The 21,001-nt window shown below is 42.3% G+C and overlaps 1 protein-coding gene across 1 annotated transcript in view; it reads left to right on the forward strand.

The window, feature by feature from the left end:
• The first annotated feature begins 1,352 nt into the window (after positions 1-1,352).
• Positions 1,353-21,001, forward strand: part of SPHK2 (sphingosine kinase 2) — a 199,214-nt gene continuing 179,565 nt past the window's right edge. The window contains exon 1 of the mRNA XM_085616525.1: positions 1,353-2,096. The gene's annotated coding sequence lies outside the window, so the exon portion shown is untranslated. The remainder of the gene's footprint in view (positions 2,097-21,001) is intronic.

Below are 21,001 nucleotides of genomic sequence, written 5' to 3' on the forward strand. Positions count from 1 at the left end.
CGACAGTCGGATTAGGTACCAGAGGCAGCCATTTTGTGGCAGGCCCAAATGGTCAACTTAAGCAAAGGAAACACAAAACGTAATTAATACATAGAAATGACTAAATAATTGTTATTCCCTCACTAATACCCATATGTGTGTGTATTTATCTAGCAATAAGCAACACTCAAACGGGTTTATATTTACAAAATAAAGCACAAATCACAAATACATCACAAAAGCGACACATATCATGCAATATTCTAATTGTCTATCATTAGTATGCGTACAGAATTTAGTATACGATTTAATAAAGTCATGCAAAGCAATCCCACGTGTATTTCAGTCATTAATAAGGGTGATTAGTTATTTCCACTTCAATCCATTAATTTGATTATAATTAATTAATTAATCTAATTAATAAACATGCAAAATGGGGTGGGTATACAACATTTTTGCATTACCCGCTCCAGCAGAAGCACAGTTTTCTCTATTTTTCCACTTTTAAAAATAAATACATACAGATAAAACGTTGTTTCCTGTCTGCATTTATCTGTTTAAATCAGTAAAAACGGAAAACTGGGAGCCTTATTCATAATACATTTTCACTCAAAGTGTTCCATATAAGGCATTGACGTCACAGACACGTTAGAAACATGGAAATATCACACATAAAAAACAAGAAAACGTGGCAGCTATGTTTGGAGTACGCTAAAAGTGCAAAACTGAAAGGTGACATACATCTACCAAGTAGTAGCTAGGTTAAACCCGTAATCTAAGCATGCATGCCCCCTCCCCTCACGCATACACACTTTTTCATTCTCTTCGCTCCCTGTTTATTTACATTACGGGGAGAAGCGGAGTACGATTAGGGTAATGACGGAGGTGTTTATCCCACCTCCTATTTTTAGGAGTGCCCAATGGGTGCAGAAATGCCCGAGCCAATCAGAAAAGGCGCTATCTTTCCTAAACAACCACTTCCCTCAAACATACAAGCACACATGTGAGGAAAAGGGTGATCGTGCAATCTGGCCAGTCCTGCTTTGAATTCCACAGCGATGACAAAATAAGTAAGAAACCTCCTAAACAGTCCACTTTAACAATACGTTATCATTTTCTAATTCAAAGGAGGCTAATAAAAAGGTGCTTAGTATTTTTTCTGCAGTCGCTCATATAAATAAACTGCTAGATCATTCTATGTATTATTTAAATGTTTGAACACCTATTATATTTGTAGGCTCTGCTGTTACTCTCTTCGATTAACTTTAAAACTAAAAATGGCCGTCCTATTTGCTATCTGATGATGATGGTTAAGGCAGGCGTCTGTTTTCCTAGTCCTTCGTCTATACCTACGTTTTAGCCGGTAGCCGTGCACTTCCTGTTATACAGAGCAGCTAAAAGGCAGAAGCTATCACAGAGAGAGCATTATAGTTCGGCTGGCTGAGCAGGCAGCTTAGAGGCTCTGGCTATTGATACTGAAAGTTGGAGGTATTAATAGCAAAGGCAGAAGGGGCAGGGTGGGAGCTGTTTAACTCGCCAGGTGTCGTACGTTTAGGCCATTTAGAGAGGCAATACGTTTCAGAGTAAAGTGAGATAAAGGTTGAACGAGAGGTGTTTATCCAATGGGCATTGATACAGTTGGCACAGTATTACCAGTACCACTGAATGTGTGGCATTGATGTCACTGGATGGGGGCTTACCGTTACAACCAGTTGTATTGTTGTATTGTTGGGCATCGTTGCAGGATGTGGGAGGATAGTATTGGTGGTGGTGTTAGAGGTTCGGTACATAGGTGAAGGGGGTATTAGTTGGGACCAGCTGCACAGCATAAACAAGCATTCGTTCTGTGCATAAAACAACTGTGTGCGTCAAGGATCGTTATTATACCCTTCAAAGCTGAGTTATGGTGTTCATGAGACTTCTGCTTATCCGGATCGACGTTCGCAGGAAGTCAGTGGGCAGATGAAGGAACGCATCTGCAATAAAGCAAAGGATACGTTTTCAGACAGCCCTTTATTTACCTTCCATTTAGGATTTGAGTCTCTGGTTGACATTTTTAACTGCGCCAGCCGTTTTGTAGTGCCTGTTTGACCACCTGGATGACAATGGAGAGGCTGGTAAGTAGAGGTTGGATGCCCACAAATGTGTGTTCTTAAAAATAGCATGATTTCCTGAAATGTAGTTACGTTTTCTATCTAATAGTTGCGCCAAATATGTTATTTATGTTCTCGACACAGATGTTTGGTTTACTGAATGTTTAGGAATTTTATTTTTCGAGTAAATGTATTGTACAGTCATTTTAAACTTGTATACGATACCCACTGCTGTACGTTATATGTGAATTTTGGTCCGCAGTTGCCCCAAAAAATTACTCCCTTATCACTTATACACAGGTACTTGTCACTTATACACAAGTACTTTTTCCCCCTAACATTTACTAGTCATCTATACTAGACCTCGTGCTCTCTGGGGCATCGATTTTCTTCCATATGTTTACAATTAAAAGTAATCTGTAAATAAATACATCACATGGAATTTGTTGCAATCATAATACTATACATTGTTTTCAAAATCCGCTTTATTGTATTGCATTATGAGGCTAGATTCCTGCTCTTATTTTGTTGAACGTCAAGATCGCACCAAATAAAACTAACGATACCAATGAAACTTTTTGTTTGCGAATGACTCAATGTGGGAAAGCTAGTAAGTGCTTTGTTTAGGTGACAGGTGATATTCCCGTTGAAATGTGTTTTTAATGCTGTGTAGTTTTTTTGCAGAGGACATTGTGAGGTAGCCATATCATTAATATGGAGAATAGTACACATTTTATGTTTGAGTATTTCATTCATCTCTGAAACATGGACTGAAGCGCCCTCCACGCATCAGATGGTGAGAGTATTTCAGGTTGATAAGGTCTTGAGTGAACAAATTGAGTCACTAGTGTTTGTCTTGGGTTTCCAAAGTGAAATTAAATATCCGAATCATGCTGTGGTAGAGGCATTGTTGGGGTATTTTTTTGTGTCTTTCCTCCAACCCTACCACAACCTACTTAATATACTTTTTAACTGAAGTCCTTCTCCCACTCGACCAAGTTTGTTATGCTAGTGCATGCAAGAAGCACATCCACATATTGTGGACCACCAAAATGATGCTGAAATAAGATTCCAAACTTCGACAGGGTTGGGGACTGAATTCTCATGTTTTCTGAGTCCATGCTTGAGTTTCTCAGCCATTCGGTTTTCTTGTTGCATTCTAACATTTGTCTTGTTTATCTTGTTATAAATACAGGACTATAAGTATCACAATGCACAAGAAACACCTGAGCTATATAAACTATCTTGTATTCAAGAAACTGGAGTACTGTGAATCAACCAGGGTGCAACAGGAGCAATCATTATTAAGATTCCTAGAATTCATATCCTGAATATGCACATCACAATGACGCATTAGAAATGTATGTTGGTGTTGACGGGCCAAAGAAATGTCATCACCATAGCCACGTTCTCAAGTTGTTTGCGAACTTGTGAATATGGCCATAGTCTATCCTTTTTACTATGACATTCATGGTATCAGGCGGGATATAGAAGTGATATTACTCTGAGTTAATTAATTTATATGGTGTTACTACAACGACCTATGCACTCTCATTTCATTTGTGTCTTTAATTCCAGGGGAAAATAAATGCAAGATAAACCAGTCTTGCCAGACAAATAGTGCACAAGAACACATGTAATCAATCAATCAGGTGTAAAGCGCAACTACTCACCCGTGAGGGTCTCAAGGCGCTGGGGGAGGGTTGTAGGTTCCGGTCCATCAAGGAGGGGGTCTGTCAAAGAGCCAGGTTTTGAGGTTCCTTGCGAAGATGTGGAGTGATGTCTGTCTGAGGTGGAGCGGGAGGGCGTTCCAGGCTCTGGCCGTGAGGCAGGAGATGGAGCGGCCTCCTGATCTGGCGTTTCTGGTGCGGAGGACCACGGCATAGAACTGGGCTGATCGTAGGGTCCTTGGGCGTGCGTGGAATTTGAGTCTGCTGTTCAGGTATGCTGGTCCGGTGTCGTGGAGAGCCTTGTGTGCGTGGGTGAGCAACTTGAAGGTGACTGGAGGCAGTGGAGTGTGCGCAGGTGCTGGGAGATGTGGCAGTGTCTTGGTAAGTTGAGGACCAGTCTTGTCACGTAAATGTGCTGTGGCTATGTTCCTCAGTTGTATTTTGAGGCAATTTATTTTTGAAAATGGGTACCGTCCAAAGCCTAGAATTTCAGAAGCTTTAAAGTTTACACTTGTGAATTTCTTATTATCCTTGATGTAACCATCTGCAAGATGTCCCTCTGTCGAATGTGCTGTTGGAAGCACTGAGGCAATGTGAACACATTTATTTATGTATTACCTTAAAAGACACAAGTCTGCTAGCAATCAGTGCAAATATTATTTCGGTTCATGTGTGAGCCTTAGTATTCAGAGATGCCTGATGCAGAGTTGGATTGGTAACAAAAATGGGCCCTCCACAAAAAAGTGGCCCACATTTGCAGATTGCTGTTGCTTGGTTTGTGTCAGGCTGCTAATTTTAGGAGAACTTTGTGGCCTGTAACTTTGGAAGGGACTTAAATCATCATTATTTAATGCATCTCACATTCATCTTCAGGTCCATGAATCTCCCTTCGCCTATACTCACCCTCAGATGCCTCAGTGAGCTCCCTAATTTGAGATCTTATCGCTCCTACTCATTCATGGGGATCCTCGGTGCACCTACAGGTCGCCGAAGGATATTTGTCACCCATAGGTGTGACTTATAGTCATTCTCAAAGACCTAAATGTCCCGCCCACCCTAAGACGCTTATGTTCTTGCTCATCATCAGTTGGTCCCAAAACTACACACACTTCTTCAGGGCCCTTAAACTAATTTCTAATCCATGGCCCTACGAGACTCCTGCTCACTCTTTCCCTGAGACGCCTACTCACATTGAGAACCTAAGAGACTTTCACTTCCAGCTGTCCTTTCAATTGTGCTCACTCCTAGGTTCCTTAGAATCCTGCTCAACCACAGATCTGCTTAGATTCCTGTTGACCTATAGGCCCAGGTTTTCTCTTGCTCACTCTTACCCAGAATCGTCTGCTCACTCTCAAGACAGTAGAAGCCATGTTCACCAGGAGATTCACTAAGGCTTCTGTACACAGTCAACTCTCCTGGTGCTCTGCACACTATGACCCTGAGGGTCCCGCTCCCTGCCAGAGTTCCGAAGTTTACAACGAAGCCCCACAGGCTCCTTCGCACACTAAGGTTCCCTGTAAAAGCCCTGTTTGAATTTAGGTCTTTGAGGCTTCAACAAATATTCCAGGTTTTCAAGGCCCCAACCGCAATCTTTGTTGCCAAAGGCTTTCGCTAACTGTCATTTCCAAGAAGATCCAGCTTACCTCCCTCAACCTAAACTCTCCTAACACCCTGCACTCTAAGATCTTGACTGAAATGAATTATGGTGTCTATATAGCCTGACACTCGAGACATATTGTTTGTGGTCAAGGGCAACACGTTTTCATGTGTATTTTGTCCTTGGTGACAAGTAGGCCCAACCCCCTACAGCATAAACCCTTTGGTTTACAGTACCACATTATAGATCAGGAAAAGGCATTGACTGCAATTAAGGTCATATTTGTGTCCATGTGTTAATGCTGTTCAAACCCGTATTCATGGTTCATTAATGCAAAGCCTTTATTATTAGGGGGAGCTCTCTAAGTAAATGTTGTAAGCTCAGACTGCACTATGAACAGTTGTTCCAGTATAAAAACATGTACATATGTTGTCAATGTTTAGAAATATGAGGCTATGTATACTGCTCCCAGAATGCTCTCTGATTAGATTCAAATACTTGCAGAAGCTTGAAAGTAAGGTTTAAGATTCTTGCTTTCAAAATCAAATGTTCACAAAAAAATGCCAAAACGTTTAGCTAAACTACTGTAAAGTTTTAGGCATCATTTCTTTGCAACATCATTTAGTAAAATGTGTTGATGTACGCTAGTATTTCCCAAAAATATTTATAGTGGAAAATCAGTGTAAACATTTTTTATAAGATTATGGGAAACAAAAGTAAACAAGCATTGGGAAAGCCAGTAGGTCTGAAATTGTTGGTTAGCCTTTTGGTTTTGTCAATGCGTGACTTGTTTTGGCATGGTTTTTGTAAAGCCTTATTGGTGTGAGAGCTGCAGTGCCCTCACCATTTTAACAAACATTGGCAAAATCAAAAATTGTTTTGCCACAGTAGTACCTGGCACTGAACAAAACAACTGTGTGTTGATATGCTCCTTGTGAAAGAACAGAATGCTGTCGCTCACAGTGAAGCTAGCAGCTAGAGAGAGCGAGAACACATTTTAATAAACACAAAAGGTCACGGTTAACGCCAGACCTAATTGGGGGCCCAATTATTAAATAAAGTCTCAAAAGCACACCCATGTCCTTTCATTGAGTGCAGATATACTACTTTTGTGAATTCACAAGACTTTACACAAGTAGGCCAAGAAATAGTACTCCTAAAAATTATTTGTGAACTGCGGAAATGTGGCAACCTAAGGGAATTGCTAGTATTTAACCCCTACTCTGGAAGGAGCCCTGGCATAATCGGAGAGCATATTTCAGACCTCTTATATATAATGAGATTGCTGCCATAATTTGTCGCCGCATTACATGGCACAAAAAGAGCAAGTGGATTTTGTTACAGGACAAGTAGATTTATGAAGCAACCTGCCCCATGGACAAGCAGATATGTTATTAAATTCCACACCCCTGGTTGATGGTTCTATGAGTTTGGGGACAAGACGAACTTGACCATGTATGCATTCCAAGAATGGAGTAAAATAATATTTGACCATGGAACATCGGAATGCATTTAAAAAGTGACAAAATATGGAGTGCCACCACAGAGGTTTCTAAATTCAAAAGTACACTGCTTCCCACTTACAACAAGGAGCATAGTTGCCGCAAGAAATCAACTAGTAGCAGCCCTCCTGCTGCAGTGTATGTGTTGATTCATTAAAACACCTTCTGTATGTGGCTTAAGGCTAATACACCATTATTTGGGGGCTCCAAATGTTTTTTTTTCTGCATGTCTGCCTCAAACCCAAAGCTTTCAACTCATCATGTATCTGGCAGGGGTACCTCATTCAGGCATGGGTTTTACTTTGCATTCTGGCACTTGTAGTTTGTTTGATTACTATAAATGAAAAACTACAAGTGCTCAAATCCGAGGGGAAAAAAGAACTACTCACACCTAACATAGGGAAAACTAGTTAGCTGTGTGACCTTCTGTATTGAAAATCCATCATTGTGCCACTTTGTCCTGTCTCAATATTGTGTTGTCAGAGTGTTTTATGGAGTGCTAAGATGCCACCTTAGGACCGATTCAGAAGGCTTAGGATAAGAATGTATACACATGTACAAGATGACCGTAATCAAACTCCCAAAAAGTGGACAGTCACATTGTATCTACTGTTCATCAAAAGTTATGAGATGGGTGGTGAGATTACGAGTTTTTATAAAAAGCTGCTTGCAGATTGCAATGTTGACATCTGCCAACTGGACCTTTGTCATGGGTGATGCCATCAGCCAATTTAGCTTTATAACTGACACTTTGCATGCTTCTATTGTTATGGTCTTAATACTGGCTTTAAAATGAATTTACAAGTGCAAGAAGGCAACCTGCTGTCAATGAAAATGGCCAAACTTGCCAGCTATGTCATATACAACATGGGACCATTTAGCAGCTCGGGATGCTATGAAAATAGCAATCTTGATGTTTTAAAAAAAAATTCATTAAAAAGAAAAAACAATTTGGTGGAGGTCTATGTACATTTTGTTCTATTTTAAAAAACAAACAAAAATCCTTCCTAACGGAACTGAGCATATTGTGATTCTTGGCAAGACACTTCTTTGGGATATAAGCATGACTGCTTAAAGAAGCATCACCATTGGGGTCTCCTTGTAATGCCCTAAGGCTGGGGCAGAAGGAGACGCTCTGCCTGCTGTGTCAGTTCAGGCTGGCCCATTGTTATTCTGCATGTGTTAATGGGTCGGCCTACAGTCTGCGGAGTATCAGGGAGGTGCTATGGCCTCTCTAGTTCAGAGGTGCAGCGCAAGGCGCCCCCACTTCTGAAAATTGTACTGGGGAAAAAGCAGCTCACATCTAGCTTCGGACATTGGGCTGCAGGCACCAGCCTTATTCCCGCTTTCCCAATCTGAGCCTGGCCTGATGCCACCTCATCAAATTCGTTGGCGGTCCTGTCTTTTCCTAAATTGCCTCATCGTCTGCTGGAATCTTGGATGGGCCTAGAAAGGTAGCCTTCCCCTGATTTTGAAGTGTAGTATGTTTTAGTGCCAGAGAACTATTCTGTACAATAGGTTTGTGTTCTTTCATTTTTAATGAGTCTTATGTTTTTCATGATAATAACAAGTTATTCAGTTCATTGCTGTTCTCACACGGTGTTGAAACCAGAAGTAATCTAGGAGTCTAAAAATGTGATTCCTTAGGTTTTGCATTATGGTATTTATCAGTAATTTGGTTTTATTTGGTAGTTTATGATTCGATTTATATTTAATAAGTTTTCAACTGGAAGAATGTGGAGCCTTCGACCGCTTTGTCTACATCTGTTGATTTCCTGTTTTTTTTGTCTGGACAGTGATGTTAGTTTTGTTGAGATTATACTTGAGCTACTGGCTATAACCAGAACTAACTAAAGCAACTTGTTTCTCGGGTTAGGTTTAGTGTTTTCTGTTAACCCCTTCGCTGCCAGGCCTTTTCCCCCTCCTGTGCCAAGCCTTTTTTTGGCTATTTGGGGTAGTGCGCGCTTAGGCCCCTGTAACTTTTTGACCACATTAGGTATCCACGCCAAATTTGAGTCCTTTTCTTCCAACATCACGGGGATTCTAAAGGTACTCGGGGTTTGTGGATTCCCCTGGAGGGGTCACAGAAATTAGCCAAAATACAGTAACATTTTGTTTTTTTTCGGAAAAATTGGAAACACGGGCTGCAAATGAAAGCATCTGGGTTTTTTCCTGCAAATGTTATCAAAAAAGAGTTTGTGGGGTTGAAATCACCATTTTCCCAGCTTTTCGGGGATACCAGACTTTTGTCAGAAACCCAACATTTTATACACAGTTTCGGCATTTTTCTGGGACATAGCCTATTTTTGCTATTTTTTGTGCTTTTGACCTCCTTCCAGTTAATGGTAGAAATGGGTACAAAAGCAATAATGGATCCTGGAAAGCTATACATTTTCGAGAAGAAGACAAAATTCTGAATTCAGCAAGGGGTCATTTGTGTAGATCCATCAAGGTTTTTTTTTATAGAAACAAACATTTAAATATAGGATAAATTGAAAATTAGTTGAAAAAAACAGTCTTTTGTGTCAACGTTTTCACCTGTAACTTCTTCTAATTATGACAGCTCTTTGAAAGCAATATACCGTTGCATCCGCTGGACATTACTGGTTGTGGGGATATATAGGACTTGTAGGTTCACCAAGAACCCGACCAGCCCAGAGCCAAAAACTGAGCAGCAACTTGCAATGGTTTTTCATTATGTACCGGGTATATAGTAATTATTCTGTAAAAATGTGTACATGGAAAAATCGGTATGAAAGACACCTATGTATTTCTGAAATGGGAACAAAATATAGAGTTTAGAAACAGATATTTGCACATTTCTGAAATTGGGAATACTCATACTAGCATGAGAATTATCAGTCATTTTTTAGAATGACTTATTTTTTACACAATGTCTTTCATTTGGAAGGCAGAAATGCATCGAAAGTCAATAGATAATAACAGTTCCTTTACAAATCTGAACTACCCTAAGTCTCCTGATAAAAATGGTACCTCACTTGTGTGGGTAGGCATAGTGCCCGCGACTGGAAACGGCGCAAAACGTAACGTGGTCACACCTCAATTTCGCAGTGAAAAATGACCCTTTTTTGGCAAAATGACTAGCTGTAGTTTTTGAACCCTAGATCTGCGGGCAGCTTGGGAAACCTAGCAAACCTATACATTTTTGAAAACTAGACACCCAGGGGAATCCAGGATGGGGTGACTTGACTGCCTCCCACCAGGGTCTGTTACCCAGAATCCCTTGCAAACCTAAAAAATTGTCAAAAAACCCACATTTTCCCCACATTTCTGTCGTGGAAAGTTCCGGAATCTGCGTGGATCCACAAATTTCCACCCACCCCACGTTCCCTAAAGTCTTACGAGAAAAACGGTACCTCACTTGTGTGGGTCGGCCTAGTGCCCGCGACAGGAAACGGCGCAAAACGTAGTGAGGTAACATCAAAATTGCCTATCTCAAAACCACCTGGTTTTGCAAGGGGGGTCACCTGGGTTTTTGGCCCGGTGCTCGGCGGCCATCTAGGGAAACCTACCAAACCCATACATTTCTGAAAACTAGACACCCAGGGGCTTCCAGGGAGGTATGGCTTGCGTGGATCCCCCAACGTTCCCTTACCCAGAATCCCCTGCAAACCTCAATTTTAGCTGGAAAAAATCACTTTTTTCACATTTTTGTGTTGGAAAGCTGTGGCATCACCGGGCTCACTCAAATTTCCCACCACCCAGCGTTCCCCTGGGTCTCCCGGTAAAAATGGTGCCTCAATTGTGTGGGAGGCCCGAGTACCCGCGACAGGCAAGGGCCCAAAACGTAGTGATGCGACATCAACATTGCCTATCCAAAAAAATGTTTGGGCCCTTGCCTGTCGCGGGTACTTGGGCCTCCCACACAAGTGAGGCATCATTTTTACAGGGAGACCCAGGGGAACGCTGGGAGGTGGGAAGTTTGAGTGAGCCCGGTGATGCCACAACTTTCCCACACACAAATGTGTGAAAAAAGTGATTTTTTTTCAGCTAAAATTGAGGTTTGCAGGGGATTCTGGGTAAGGAAACTTTGGGGGATCCACGCAAGCCATACCTCCCTGGAAGCCCCCGGGTGTCTAGTTTTCAGAAATGTATGGGTTTGGTAGGTTTCCCTAGATGGCCGCCGAGCACAGGCCAAAAAGACAGTTGACCCCCTTGCAAAACCAGATCGTTTTGACATTGTTTCTACAGCGTGAGAATTTCGGCACAATATTGCAAGGAAAATGTGACAGACATTTTGAGGTTTGCAGGACATTGTGGATAAAATAACATTTTGGAATTCACAAGAGAGACATCACCATGAACTCCCGTGGGTTTATGACAATATCTACAGTTGGTGGGTTATTCTTACATGGAACATACACCTTGGCAGAGAAACTAAAAAGACAAAGATTCCTGCACAGCCATCTATTCCTCAAACGCACACACATACTGGTTGGATTTGGCACGAGGGCGAGTGATGGTTCAGTATATTAAATTTTATTAACAAGAGATTTCACAAAAATGAAATGCACTGTCAATAATTAAATGGAGAAAAAACTGAACCAATGACTCGCAGCTCGTGAGCTGTAAAGCCACGGCAAGGCACCAACTGCTTTACAGGCCATTCACACACCTTTTATACGGGATACACACGACCATTCGCACCACCAGGCACAAAAACAACACATTACAAAATTCACAAAAGGGACAAGGTACACCCTGCTTCAGAAAGGCAAATATTACTGCACAGCCATCTATTCCTCAAACGCACACACATACTGGTTGGATTTGGCATGAGGGTGAGTGATGGTTCAGTATATACAATTGTATTAGCAAGTGATTTCACAAAAATGAAATGCACTGTTAATAATTGAAAGGGCGAGAAACTGAACCATTGACTCACAGCTCGTGAGCTGTAAAGCCACGACAAGGCACCAACCTCTTTACAGGCCATTCATACACCTTTCATACATGTGAGACATACAAAACCATTCACACCGCCAGCCGCGGGCCCATCACATAACAAAACTCACACCAGCACACAGCGCCATTCAAGGGCCCATCACTTTCACACGCCCACATTCCTGACACAGCAACTACACAAGCTGATGGATTGCATGGAGTGGCACTCAGCTAGCAGTGTATGTAGTGACCAGCAGCAAGTCACTACTCACACACCGCAAGCCAAGCACCATTCCACGCACACCGCCAACCAAGTGCCAGTCCACACACACCGCCAACACATTTAGGATTTTTTTTAGACAAAAATAAAAACACAAACAAATCGCAAATCGATACAAATCTACAAACACAAAATCAGAAACTAAATACATTGCACTAACGCCAACCTTGAAACAGAATCAAATCTTTCAAAGAATACAGACCAGGCAGTTCACTTTACCACTCATGAATGCTCCCAAAAATTCTTTTGCGTCTGGTACGCTCTAAAACGAGCAGGGACACACAGCCCAGGTTTAGAAGGACAGTCGGGGCAGTACATACGAATCTCCTTCCGCGTACCTCTTCGCCAACAGACTCTGCATCTCCTAGTGGGAAAATCTTTTGCCGGTGTGGGAGGGATGAAATCAGGAAAGTGGCGATCTTTCAATCGAACCACATCCTCCACCACTCCAAATCTAGGAACACTTGCATGTTCCACAACAACAAGGCTAGCTATCACAGAGTGCTGAAACTGAAGAAATGTCAACTTTGACGCAGGAGAACACTCCTTGAACACAATAAAAGCATTGAAATTTGCTAATTCGAAGAAATGGATGGCCAACTTCTTATACCAAACATAAGCCTTCCGAATAGCAGAGTAAGGTTCCAACCTCTGATCTACTCTGTCAACACCACCCATGTGCTTATTGTAGTCTAGAATGCCCACAGGTTTACGCACTTCAGCAACCTGACCCCAAACAGCCACAGGTGAAGTACTCTCATCATGGATGGTAGTCAGCATGTACACATCCCTCCTGTCCACAAATTTTACAGCTAGTAGTTCATCACTACGCAAGGAACTGCACTGCCCCCTCTAAAGTTTTTTGCAAACAAGCTCTTTCGGATAACCTTTGCGGTTAGAGCGGATTGTGCCACATGCAAAAGTGTCCACTTTATACAATTCCTTAAATAATTGCACAGCAGTATAGAAGTTATCAAGGTACAAATGGTGGCCTCTGTTAAACTGTCTTCTAGCAAGATCTCACACAATTTTCTCTGAAACTCCAAAAGTGGACAGACAACCTGGGGGGTCAATAGTAGAATCTCTACCAGTGTACACACGAAAATTAAAAATGTATCCTGTCCTACTCTCAGACAACATATACAGCTTAATTCCATAGCGTGCCCTCTTGCTAGGGATGTACTGCCTAAAAACCAAACGGCCCTTGAACAAGACCAAAGACTCATCAATAGATATTTCTTTCCCTGGAGTATAGATCTCAGAAAATCGATCTACAAAGTGATCAAGAACGGGCCGAATCTTAAAAAGACGGTCACAGTCAGGGTGATCTTGTGGCAACGCCATAGAATTATCAACAAAATGCAGCATATGTAGCAAAAGTAAATACCGATTACGAGTCATAACTGCAGGAAATATGGCAGTTGCCAACAAGGGGCTAGTAGACCAATATGATGCCAAGGTTGGCTTCCTAACCACACCCATCAATTAAGTCAAACCCAAAAACTTCTTAATCTCTTCCAGATATGTGGGAGTCCACCGGGTAGCTCTAGACTGGGGCCTAAGTTTGTCGCTGTTGTCCCTCAAAAACTGCTCAGCATACAAATTCGTCTGCTCAACAATCTCACCCAAAAATACATCATCCATAAACAACTGAAAAAACTGTATAGGCAAAAGTGTTCACAATCCACTGTACACCCTGCATCACCGCTAAAGGCAGGCAACACCGGCTGCACCATGTTTGGATCAACCCAAAGTCCAGCACTTCCAGTAGGAAGCCTAGCAGCCTCAGACTGCAATCCAGATGCCTCTTGCACCATCGGCACAGCAGTTTCCTCCTCTAAGACGGGCACTTCATCCGCACTGAGAGTTGCTTCATCCACACCAAGAGTACCTTCATCTGCACTGAGAGTACCTTCATCATCTGATGATTCCATGTTGAGAGAAAACTCACTGCCAGAATCTTCCCCTCCCTCCTCTCCCTCAGACGCACTGTCAGTCTCATAATCATGCTCAGAGGAAGATTCAAGAAGCATACCGACCACCTGTTGAGCAGTCATTCTACGGCTAGCCATATTGCTTACTAATAAAGGTAACTTGTCAAACAAGTCAACAACAACAAACACTTTGTAAAATAAGTAATAAACAATAAGCACCTTTATCAAAAACTCATATATACTCCAAAACAATACCACTCGCTTGCCAGATGCAGCTTAACTACTCACCACCACCTACTCTGTACAGACACAGTATGGATCAACAATATCCCACTAAAAAAGAAAGAGAAAAACAATTACACATAAGACTATGCAAAACACATTGCAAAGAATTTCATGCTCAAACCACTAACTAAATATGCCGCCATTATGACATCACTTACAAAAAAATTCATTCAGACATTACAATATTACTCATTTGGAGTAAATACAACAAAAAAAAAATTCTTACCAAAACAAAGCAACTACACAAAACTGCACAACAACCACTGTCGAAACTGGAATCAGGAATCAAAAGCTTTAGACTAGAATAAAAAGGAGAAAAAAACTTTGTCACATATGCATATAATGCTCTAGACCATTACGCACTGCGCAAAATTTATTACTTGAACCTCCCACTTTCAAGAAGGAAAGATCGATGGCCCAATCCTTTACAAGCAACGCGGCGAGAATCTGGAACTCAGCCTCAGCTCCGGACCACCCCCTCCCCTCTTCCCAGTCCTTCAAAACTGACCTCAAAGTTCTCCTCCTGCAAAGACACTTCCAAAATGAATTCACACCCTCTCTATTGTCTGAAGGAAGTCTTTACATTATAGGAAATTCTGTTCTCCATGCCCGTAGAAGTGCCTTCCCAGTGTGTTCCTGTGTTGTGAGTGTCTGCCATTTATTGCACTTTTATACCTCTACTTGTACTTTGTACTCTTTTGTAACTTGCACACATGTCACTTTTCCTCTTGTAACGTATTGTTTGCTACCTCTTGTATTTTGTTTGCTTTTGATACATGCACAATTACCACCATTGCCTCATGTAACATAACGTTTGCTCTTGTTTTCTGAGTGTCTGCCATTTATTGCAGTATATTACCTCATGTGACATCCATCAGAGAGCTGCGTGAATAATTACCTGGTAATCCCCCTCAGCACAATGCAAACACCCACCCGAAATAGGTACCCAGTGAGGTCACACCGTTCACATTGCCCTAACCTGCTCAAGGTTCATGTGACCTCAGTGACCGTCACAGCGACTGGATCACTGTTGCTCTAGGGTGTGCTGCTTCGTAGGCCTGCCCGCAAGACTGGAGATGAACTTCAGTATGGATTGTGGTGGACAGGCCTTCAAGGTTAACCCACAATTGATACCACTAGGGTACACCTGCTTGTGCTAAGACATCAAGCCTTCTAAGGTCTAGTGGGGCCTTCTACGGTCTAGCATGGGAATGTGCTCCCTCAGTACAGTGGTGTGGTGGACTGGTCATGAATGCGGAACCCGGTTCCCCAGTTCCAAATTCCACAGCTCTGGCCATAGTGCCACATCTCCACTGAACACCATACTTGCCCACTGAGAGAAACTCGCACTGCCTTCAGCTATAACCTAATTGTGCCCGCTATAAACACTTGGATGTGGCTCAATTCAAATTATGCACTTGATAAGAGTAATATGCTGCCTAAAAAAAAAAAGAAGCAACCACTCATAGGGAATGCAAAGCATGTGAAATGTAAGCAGAAACAACATGGTTACCTAAACGATCTCTCACTAACTATTCAGAAATCAGCGAGTGGTTTCACCTGAAAAGTTATGGACATGACTAGAGGGCCCTGAAGGGAACCGTTTCACTGTCCATTGCTTACATCCTTACAAAACGTAAGCAGTATGGTATAAAAAGACCACATCCATAAACACAGAGCCATGGTACACATTGTGTTTTCCAATCCACCCATTAACCAGGTATTGCAGTACCTCCAGGAATGGTACACTCTCCCAACCTGGAAACAACAATGCTCTTCAAAGAAAGACGAGAAAATGAAAGTAGCACTTCACTGGCAAACTCTGTAAAGTGATGCTGGTGTATTTGGATGTAAAAAAAAACAATCTGGTCACTTTGTAACCCCTCTGTCTTGCTATTAGTTAGGCATTTAATTCTCATATAAGAAATTTTATTTCTCTACATGCTGCTGCACTTTGGATTTGAAAAATTAAAAAGAAGGGCATTTCTCAGCATTTTTGGATCCATTTCACAGGGAAGCAACTAGAAAGACGAGCATTTTTCAAATTTGGATCCATTTCACAGGGACGCAACAACAGGCACACACGAACGAAGCCGAGCCTCGTGGCATGCCTGGGCATACCAAAGTGCCCCCACCCTAACCCAAACCCACCGATGCAAAAATCATGCTGCTGCACTTTGGATTTGAAAAATTAAAAAGAAGGGCATTTCTCGGCATTTTTGGATCCATTTCACAGGGAAGCAACTAGAAAGACGAGCGTTTTTCAAATTTGGATCCATTTCACAGGGACGCAACAACAGGCACACACGAACGAAGCCGAGCCTCTGGCATGCCTGGGCCTTCCATAGTGCCCCCACCCTAACACAAACCCACCGATGCAAAAATCCCCCCTCCCCAGCCCCAAAGCTCACCTTTACTCTCCGACGCGCAGGAAGCAAATGGCTTCCTGCGCCTCGGAGAGCAAAGGGGAAACCTCCAATGATGTCAGCGCGGCTCGCTCGCTGACGTCATTGATGACGTGGGGGGGGGGCGGGGGGAGGCAGGGGCAGGGGAAGGTCTTCCCCTGCCTTCCCAGTAAAAAATAAAGATCGACCACTCACGGGGGGGGTTTGGCACAGAAGGGGTTAAATACAAAAGGTGGAAGTAAAGCTGTGAGAGCTATTAGCAGTGAAGAACTAGACATTGTAACCATCCCACTTCTGGTGGACTTTGGGCTGATGGGCAAATCAAATCTTGTTTTGTATTTCACGTGCTTCAGTCAGGCATTTCTGCCGGCTAAGTCTGATGCAGTGTAGTCTTGAAGTCTCTAAACACTCTAACCTGGAAATTTGTATTGCATCACATACAAGAATAGTTTTTTATAGCTTGTATTTGTTTTATGCATTCCTGTGTGATTATTTGATTATATAATTATATTTATACTCCTATCTAATTCTACCTACAGCAGCACAAGCAAAGTGGGAATACCCTGTGCCAGATCCCTTGGGACAACCCAAACCCCCATACCTGTGTATGATGCATCTGGAAGCCGATCAGGTATAGAGCAGGCCATCGTCATTTGCTGGATGAGGGCTAGAGTCAGCAGGGCTGTATCCTAGTCACAGTGCGCAGCATTCCAGGATAATCCCAGCAGAAGTGCTCCTCTACTGAAATGTTGCACAGAGACAGTGTATCTAATAAAGGTGCTGTACAGTCGCACTATGTCAAAGGTGCAGCGCTGATGTGATTGTTTGTTTTGAGACTTAGAGCTGTCTCCAACCGGACAACCAAATGCAAGGACATTAAATTCAATGTTCCTGGACTTCGAAAAAGTGTACAGGAAACCTGATAATGTGCCTACTGGGGAATGCACTGCATGCAGAATAATTTCTAAGTATGTTATCATGTACGTGCCAAGCATGTAGAAATCCACACTTAGAAAAATATGTCAAGTTAAAACGTGTAGTTTAAGATGGAAACTTTAGCGCGGGCCCTGTTGAACTTTACAACACCCACTTTTTGACTGGAGGCAGACGCTTACTCAACCTAAAAGCCTAAACGATAGCCTAAAATATCCACTTAAAATATAAATGTATTGATTATAAAATATGCTGTAATAACAAAAGCAATGAAACGCCAAAATACAATAAAAATGCTAATCCAAGCACGCAATTAACCGAGACAGATTTAAACATCTAGGAGGCTCCCGAAATGTTTCACATGTACAGAGTAACAAATGTTAGGGCAATGTCCTTTTAGTGGGAGAGAAGAACAAAAGGAAATACAACAACCTCGCCATGGAAAGGAAAAGGTTTTCCTTTTAAGTAACCCTGACCCACCAGGGTTATCCCTTGGTGGCATGCATCAAATTGTCATTTTCTGAGAGTTGTTTTATTGCCTGTATTTCATCCCTTGATGTATTGTAAAAGTTTTGATGTTATAGGGTTTAGTTCCTCTGTGTCTGTTGAGTGTATTGTGTCCACTTCTTTTCCTACATTACTATTACATTTCACAGAGTGCTCACGTGTTTTGAGAAATATATCACTACTCACTATTTAAATGCATGACAAACCATTCTTTTACAAGGCCTACGGACTGTGCATATTTACATAATTTTTTTCTTCCCCAACCTCTGTAATATTGTGAAAAAAATGTAAACGGACCAATTAGGTGCTCTATAATTTTACCTTTATTTTCACTATATTCTGTATTTTTACCATATTTATTTTTTGCCATTACCAAGAGAACAGTTGACTATAGGTTTGGTGACAGGGGACAACCCCCTAGGGTCCTGAAGAAAAGCCTTGGGACAGGGCCTGAAACTAGTTGACCAGAGAAATAGTGGGTCATACACCCTAGGAGTTTCTCATCATCCCCATATTTTAACTATATCGGCTAGGGGAGTGAGTAAACTAACCCTTTTCCCACTAGTCAGATATTCTTAAACCTCATTTTATGAACAACAAAGCCCACTCCAATGCCATTGCAACAAGCATAGGTGTAAGAGGAACATCATACTATATTAGTGCTCCAGTGTATTTGTTTGGTTGTAGCACGCCCATTTCGGTAGCAGGTTAGGGATGAACCCCATGATGAAGCATGCCACCAAGGGGTAACCCTGGTGGGGGAGGATTACTTGCGACAAGGTTGTCGTTTATCCTTTTGTTCTTCTGGGAGGGACTCTCTTTGGTTATTTACATATAGCTTGGAGGACTAGTACTAGGACCTTCGCCTGTACTTCAGCCCCCCCCCCCCCCATTGTTTTTCCCCCATTATTTTTCCAACATCCCTTTGAAACAGTAAGGCTTTTATTCTACTACTTATCAAAGTTAACATAGTAATTGAAGGCCCTAAAGTAACGTCTCTGACTGTGAGTTGGTGGGAACATCACATTATCACAACCCTGGAAACCATCACCACATGTGGTACTCCTTGTTTCATACCTCAATGAATCGTCGTTCAGCATCAAATAACTTCCATTTTAAAGTATTCTGTACACTGGTCCTATTAAGGCAGCTGGGACACCCTTCAGGTAAGATGCCAAGTTGGCCATGGACGCATTACACGCGCCTTGAAGCATCACCTCCTTATAGGCTAATTCAGGGGTCTCCAACCTTTTCTGTAATAAGGGCTACTTATGTTCAATGAAAATCAACCCGAGCTATTAAAACTAGTGATGTAAAAGTGAGCACCCCATCGAAGTGTGTTAACATTGATCACATTGGTGCATTACGCAGGGTTTCCAGCAATAATGTCGAAAAGGCTTTGACAATTTGAATTGAAATATTACATGGATAGTGTATACAAACCATAGCTGCAATTCCCCTGGCATCAAAGTATAAATATGAGTAATAAATCTCTCCAGCTCAATTAATCGCTTCAAACACATTTTGAAAATCCAACAATTCTCCTACAGATATCAGCTTATGAGTTGTGAAAATGCACACATTTTCGTCTTGAATACGTGCTTTTTTAAATTTTTGGATACATACCAAAGCAAAAGCTTTGAAAATCGTAGGCTTGGCTGCACACAGGAGAGCTCCTCACAGTTAGATGGAGGGCTACTGGTAGCTCACGAGCTACTTGTTGGAGACACCTTGGCTAATGAATGGCCAAACTAAGTTTCACATTAGTTTCTCCTGAGATAGACTTCAGTTTCTCCACTGAAACATCTGTAATTAAAGGGTAAAATCCAGGTTTTGTGAACAAATCTCTCCCCTAATGTCTCCTATCATCTACTTGAAAGTGTTTCAAATAAGATGTCAAATGAAACATTGAAATTGGTAAAGGAATAAATCCATGTATCAACCATACGGCTAATGGTGTTTCGGCTACTGTAAAAGGCAATTTTTCTAAATGTTCTTGTTAGAACTGGAATTACTGGTTGGTTGGGTATGCATCCAAACAAGGCAGCAATCGCCACTCTAGTCAGGGTAAGCTAGGTAAGATATCCTGTGCACACCTTCTAGTAGCTTGGCACAGAGGCAAGGTGTAAAGTATTTTTGATACACACACACCACCCCACACCACACACCACCACCCACCCCCCCCTCCTTAGACGTAATAGCTCTTTAGGGGTTACTTGAGGCCATGCTGGACCGGGGTGAAGTCAAAGTTTGGGCTGACAGCGATAGATAGGAGGCATGCTACAGGGCCCAAGTTAGCCAGATAAACAAAGTACTTTTCCTGGTTGCAACAGTGAAATGCGTCGATGCTCAGTCCCGCAAGTAGAGGATGCGTCGCTTTTCTCAATGCGCTGATGGCGATGCATCGGTTACATAGACGGGTGATGGAGTCAAGAGACGTTGAGCGATGTACCAGGTTTACCCACATAGTTGAGGGAATACGTCAATTTCTCCAAGCTGCAACGGCGGTGATCCGCTGTCTGATGCGTTTATCTTGGGAGGCAAAGGGATGGTTACGATGCGCCAATTTTACTCCTGCAACTGATTCGGCTACATGCAGACAGGAGATGCATCAGAGTCTGTGTTGCAAGTATCTGGGCCACTTCCAGTGAGCAAGGCACAGGAGCTAGGGTAGAAACTGATCTCCCTGAGTCTCAAGCAACAGCAGGTAAGGCAACAAACCCTTGGCTAACATTTGGAGTGAAGGCAGAGTCAAGCTCTCCTTCGGCAAAGTCAGAGAGCAGCAGCCAGAGGGGCAACAAGCAGAAAAGCAGTCCTTCCAGATCAGCAGTTCAGTTGAGTCCTTTAAGCAGCACAGCAGTTCTTCTGGCAGAGCTTCAGTTAAAAGTCCAGTAGTGTCTGATTTTAAGAG

The sequence above is a fragment of the Triturus cristatus genome, chromosome 7 (genome assembly GCF_964204655.1).
Source record: "Triturus cristatus chromosome 7, aTriCri1.1, whole genome shotgun sequence".
Lineage (NCBI taxonomy): Eukaryota > Metazoa > Chordata > Amphibia > Caudata > Salamandridae > Triturus > Triturus cristatus.